The sequence below is a fragment of the Ceratosolen solmsi genome, unplaced genomic scaffold, assembly GCF_000503995.2.
Source record: "Ceratosolen solmsi marchali unplaced genomic scaffold, CerSol_1.0 scaffold2, whole genome shotgun sequence".
Classification (NCBI taxonomy): Eukaryota; Metazoa; Arthropoda; class Insecta; order Hymenoptera; family Agaonidae; genus Ceratosolen; species Ceratosolen solmsi.
Window position 1 is genome coordinate 4,468,104 of NW_011948422.1, and position 6,745 is coordinate 4,474,848.

Sequence of the window (6,745 nt, forward strand, 5' to 3'; positions counted from 1 at the left end):
AAATTAGCTCGCGTAGTGCGAAAAAATTATCGAGTCGTTTCGCGCTATTGAGAATTGATACGGATTTGTATTGCGAACGAGGTGGGGCAGGATCTATATGGTTACATGCAGGATATTTCAATCTATCTAACCATATCGATTACAACAGAGCTCTGGAAATCCATTCGATTAATTATCGACTTTTTTTTTTTTTTTTTTTCAATTTAAAATAAAATCTGTATAATCTAGCGCATGGGCGTCAATTTCTTTTACCGCTGAATTGGCACTAATAGGTAAATATTTAAGCTCCAATCAACAACTGCGAATATTAGCTATTATAGCTTTTCTAAAGTATAATTAAGTCTTCAATACTTTATTAACGAACGCACTTTAATTTATCATACCGTATAAAAATGTATGATATCTACTTGAGATAAGCGTATACTACTAGGCTTTCGCAATGGCAATAATCATTGGTAAGTAAATTTTTGGTTCAACTCATTCAACTTTCCAAATTAATTAGATATTATATATAGATAAAATAGGGCAAACTACAAAACCTAAAATAATATATTACTATAAAACTAAATATATTAGTAGATATTTAATATTTTGCAAATATAAATTTTTTCACATCATTTACGTTTATTAATAGAAAAATCTAAAGTAGCCTCTGACACATTATTTCTCTTAAATATTTTTAGGATTAAATTATGAATTTATTTGAATGTTACTTTGACAAAGGCAGAATAGCAAATATATCGTATTTCAGGTTCGTATTTCTTATTATAAAGTTCTAGACCACAGCATAGTATAGAGAAATTTAGAAAGTTTTCATTAATCTTCAAATTTCTAATATGTTGTATTGTATAAAATCTCATTTAATTAATTACTGCTATTAACAATTATTCTTTCTCCTAGAGAAAAAATGTTTGTGTGACAATAATTCAATTATAATGAAATATTCGTTTAATTTTTTACAATAATCATTATAATTCGAACTTGATTAAATTTGTTGTTGTTGTTTTTTTTTTTTTTTTTTTTTTTTTTTTTTTTTCGTCGATTGACCATATCATAATTCTATTATTAATCAATTTTTAAAGATTTAGATTTGTTCAGCTGCTTGAAAATGTATCAATCACGTTTGTATAAAATTTATAAGGCTAACAAAATATATTAAAATTTAATATACTAACTTATAAATTTAATATTAGACATACAATATAGTTAATATAATATTCCATACAAAAAGGTGCATAAATATACATGTAAATGTCGGAAGTGAGAGAGTAATGTTAATGTATAAGAGTAAAAGAAAAAAGGCCAAATCATTCATAATCTAACAAAATGATAGGTATCCTATTTCATCAATTCTTATAAAATATTTTTCATTTAAATAGCCTAGAGTCTCGTTCAGCAATAAAAATAACATTTTCAAGCCATTTTGCTAAAAATTTAATTCTATATTTGCAAAATGAAACACACGAAGGGATATTTTGACGTAGCTGTCTGTGTATATATTCTGTTAAAAATCATGAAAAATTATATTGGATTGATTGATGATAAAAGTAGATTTCTAGTTGAATATTTTAACTAAATCTATTTTATTTCACTGAAATTATGTTGGTAAAATATGTTTCCTAAATTCTTAAAAAAGTTTTTAATGCAATTTTGCCTTTATTTTGTATTGCATAATACGTAACGTGAATCGGCATTCAAGAATACTTCTGAGTATTGATAAATAATCAATATAATCGTTGCGTACAATGGTTATTTAACACGAAATTAAGCCTACAATGAAAGATTATTTCGTTGAATCCACGTCTCCGTGCATTCGAGTTGTCGTCCACACCAACTGGACTTACCAATATAACCCAACAAGCCAAACATTTAACGTTCAATCGAGATGAGCAGCGATAATTAATCAGGACTCCGTCTATTTTAATTTTAAACGGTCTGCATATAATAAGGCGTAGATTACCAGACTTACTGTCATTTTCGCTAGTCTCCTGCATTCGCAGTAAATCCTTGCTCGATATCGCCTGGTCGTCCTGAAAGCTGGAGGAGGCGTTGTGACCGAAATTACGTGTCCGCTCGCCCGAGGTGGCACTCGATCCGGTCCAGAGTACGACGAGTAGCGCCAGGAGGAGGAGGATCGCCAGGCCGACGGCAACCTCAGCCAAACGATGCGATGCGCAGCTGCTCATCCTTGCCTATTCCTCTCGCTTTATCAAGATTTTTTCACGTATCGCCCCTGAAAAATAACGTCAGCCACGTTTCCGTATGGATTTTCGCTCAGAGTTCATGACGCGCTTAGTGACTAAATCATTTGTACTTATAATGAGAAGATCAGGATTTTGTTGACACACGGGTAATCTATTTTTGCCCGTTTCTCGTTGGGAACGGAAGTCACATCATTCCGCCTTAACTCGTACGTTTGTTCAACGTTATAATATTCATCTCTAATAACCGAGCAAAAAATTATGTAAGTAGTTGATTATAATTTATTATTGATAAGGGATATCGTTCGATATTTATAATAATAATTTTACCTTAATGTTAAACGATAGTCGAGTTCACGTATTTTTTATTCTTTTTTTTTTTTTATCATACATTCGTATAAAGTTTTTAAGTTCATTTGCTCAATGGAGTAATTAGCATAGAGTACGATGTATTTAAGCTGTCTGGTTCAATAGATATCGATTTCTCGTTAATTTAATATATATATATATATATATATATATATATATATATATATATAATGCAGTTTAAAATCATAAAGAAATTAATGAGACATAATTATATAAATTATAAGCAATATCTTGAGACACGCTTAACAAATGAAACATTCTATTGGCATTTGAGGATAAATTGCATTTTAATAATTATAAATTGAAATGCCACATTCATTTTAATTGCCTTAATTTTATTTTCATTTGATTAGCGTATAAAATAATAATTGTCGAGTATCATCATCTATGCACGTATTATATAATACATCCCATAATGATTGATGTCCCATCCAATACACTTTCCTCGACCAACAAAAAAAAAAAAAAAAAAAAAAAAAAAAAATAAATTTTTAATTTTAATTGAAAAGTTGAAAATTAATTTCTTCATCCAGATTCAATCACTTTTACGAACGAAATTATAACTTGGAGCGTTTGATTGACTCGGAGCCGAGCGTTTCATCTCCATTGCAAAAGTCATTTAAGCAATAGAAAATTATTCTCTTCTACAAGATTACTTTCTGTTAATAAACATCGTTATATTATGTTTCTCTTACAAATTATTCATACTATTATTTATTCATGAAACATTAATACAGCGACAATAATAATGCGAATGGATGAACTTCTGAGCGTCGCCTAGTCGGTTGCTTTTAAAGCGCGAAATGAAGATGCAAATTCGAGCTTGAAGGATCGATACTCTCATGCTTGGATTTGAAAATAAAACGGAGATGCTCTAGATTGGAAAGGAGCGGACATGTCAGGAGTGCGAAGTCAATCGGCGGACCGCCTGTCGCGTTCAACTTTCTTAAAGCGTTGACGAGCCGAGGCGTCCCCAAGCAAAACGACCGCAAAGAATCCGCCCCCGAGTCTCGAGGCATTCAATTACCTCCGATGAGAAGATCCTGGGATGACAAGGCTCGGCAATAGTTCGCTGGTCGGCCGCGCGCTGATCGAGCAGCCCTCTTGGATCATCCTTGCCGCGATGCTTCGCGCATGGGTGGACACCGAGTCGAACGGCAAACGAGACGATCTCGGCTCGGATGCCGACGCCAGCGAGCACACCACCACCAATGAAATTAGCCCTCGTCCTTGCCCTAATGCCCGGCAACTGGGCGGATCCTCGTACAGAATCGCCCGTACAGAAGCGCTTGGCGGTTTTGTCCGGCTGACTGCTCTCGGGCTCCTTTCGGCTGCACTTCTTTTTTTTGAGCCTCTGTCAGCGGGTGTCGAGTGACGACGCTGTTCTATACGCTGCGTGAGGCTGCGAAACTGAAGAGAAGACAGATTGAAAAATGATACCGTGCGAGCGGTAGGAATACTAACGAGAATATCTAGATTTATACTCGAAAACATGCTTGCGGGCATGCCCATACGGCCAAGTATACCATTGATATCAGAGAGACGTGTCAATCATTCTACCTACGCCCTTTAAAAATTTTTACAAAGCAGTTGCTTACGAGTATTTGACTCTTTATTTTTCTTTTGTCTTTTCGTGTGTGTTTAAAAAACTTTTCACTTCTTTGAGATATCGTAAGGCCAATTAGAGCTCTCGTAATACTTAATATCTTATATATTTTATATATTGGGAATATTTCTTGCATCACAATTCACATATATGATAAATTATATATATATATATATATATATACATATATGTATATATATACATGAATTACAGTGAATAACTTTTCGATGTTGATAAATATTTATCGATCGAATTTATATTATTTATTGAAAAGAGTGCGTGGCCTAGATTAATATCGATTTCATCGAGAATGTACTCGTAATATTTGGAAATGAAATGCTAAACATCGACGCCCGATATTTTCAGATTTATTCAGAACATATATATATATATATATATATATATATATATATATGTATATAATATATATTATGTATAGCTTTTATCGCCTAAGTAAAGTAAAATAATAGAAAAAAGTAAACTTTTGAAAAGTAATTTCGACAATAGTAAAACAAACTTTTCATGATATAATAATAGCCACGCTTTTTTGTTTATTCAACATTTAATTTAACCTTCAATTTTAAATAAATAATAATTTTAACGACAAGCAGCAATATATACATATATATATATATATATATATATTATTATATATTATTATATTATATATATATATATATATATTACATAAATTTCCACTTTACTTATTTTTTTAAGCAAACTTTTAGATAAGCATTTGCAAAGTAGTCGTTTCTAATCAACGTATCAAGTTTTGAGACGTGTTTTATTATCATATATCAAAAAGTATCTCACAAAGCTTGATCAAAGCCTATATCCTGAATGAAAAACTATAGATGCAATCGTATTGTAATTTATTTTATCTAAGGAATATGCCTGCAAAATAAGCGCTTTCTCCTCAATTCTATAAATCTTTCTTGGCAAATAAAGAAAAAACATCATTTATTGTATAATATTTTTATAAAGTACTATATATATATATATATATATACATATATATAGAGGCATTTAAAAAATTACTTTTCAGCACATTTATTCTATTTTAAACCTAAACCAAAAGAGTTTGTTCACGTAATGATACGACAATTTTTTTATATACTACGTTATTAAAATAGTTTTAATTATAATATAATTATTATAGTTATTGTTTAACTGGAGTTTGATAATAAATTTTAATTAAGTATAGATTAAATTTAAATTGCCATCTCTTTCATCTTATTCGTACGTATTTATGTAGTATACTTGAGATGAGTAGTTTATTGAATCACCGATGACAAATCTACGTAATAATGACTCAATACATCTATATACAATGGAAAGTAAAGGAACTTATAGATAATCTAAGGAATGAATGGACCATTAGTGAGGCTGATTGATATTTAACTAAACACATTTTCACGTTCTAAACAATATAAGTTATAGAATGTACTATATATTGAATTTTTATACGGAGATTCAAAAGGAGCTCTAATGTTCATATATTTCCACGGACTAACAAAAGAAACTTTAAAGAAGACAGTATATTCTTTTAAATATACGTATTCAAATTATTGCTATAATATTTTGAAGATTATGTAATTCTATATCTCATGAAACATTTGATATTTTACATCGCAGTATTTAATCGCAAATTAAATAATTTTGGTCGCTTAAAGATATTATCGTAATTATTGCCATATTTTTTAATTGGGTTGATTCGTGCGAGTTTAGTTTCTTCATTGAAATTAATGATACGATAAATTTTATTATTTCTTTTTCTCTTCACTTTAAACTCTTCATTCTAAATATTAGAAATAATCATTTTATTGAATAACTAGATAAAATTATAAATGATAAAATCGGCTTGATAATTTAATCTCTAAGCAATTAGTAAATACTTAATGAAGCGAACGTTGCGTTGTTGCTTTGAAATAATTTAATAATACATGGTAATTATATAAAATCATTACGATAAGAGAATTAGTATTAAATGAACTTTTCTGCATTTTCTAAGAAACGTTTAAAATCATGATAAATACCAATCGACGATTATAAATAAAACTGATAATTTCTGCAAACGTATCATTTATATCCAACGTGTCGCAAACAAAGTATCACAACCAAAATATAAAGGAATAAAAAAGATAATTACGTTCACAAATGCTTTTCAGCTACGCGCTAATAGCCATTGTTCATCAACTACGACCCTCAACAGCCAGTCAACAACTACACCGCTTCCATAATCACAATGCCTTGTACAATTTTTCCAACAGCCATCCATGCGCACATTTGCATAAAACCCCATAAGCTCCCTCGTTCATGGAAATTCTCCACGTGATATCTTTATTATCTCTTTCCTCTCTTTTCAAATCACTCGCGGCTAAATCAATGATAAATTCAGCTGCTGGGCTGCTATTTACTTCATTGGGAATCCGTTACCACTGCGTCTGTTCTATTCGCTTAGGCTTTGTCGCCGACGAATAATACAATAATCGTCCCAATAATCCTTGAGTCTCTCACTCGGGGTTGTGTACGCGCTATCGAGGTCAAAGCGAAAAGAGTGGCTCCTTTG

The 6,745-nt window shown here is 31.0% G+C and overlaps 1 long non-coding RNA gene across 1 annotated transcript; it reads right to left on the reverse strand.

The window, feature by feature from the left end:
• Nucleotides 1-1,969: 1,969 nt before the first annotated feature.
• LOC105361851 (uncharacterized) lies at nucleotides 1,970-6,519 on the reverse strand. The gene is made up of 2 exons (XR_912855.1): nucleotides 6,326-6,519; nucleotides 1,970-2,233 (listed from the first exon to the last, which is right to left on the reverse strand). It is a non-coding gene; the product is annotated as an uncharacterized LOC105361851 (long non-coding RNA).
• Between the last annotated feature and the right edge of the window lie 226 nt (nucleotides 6,520-6,745).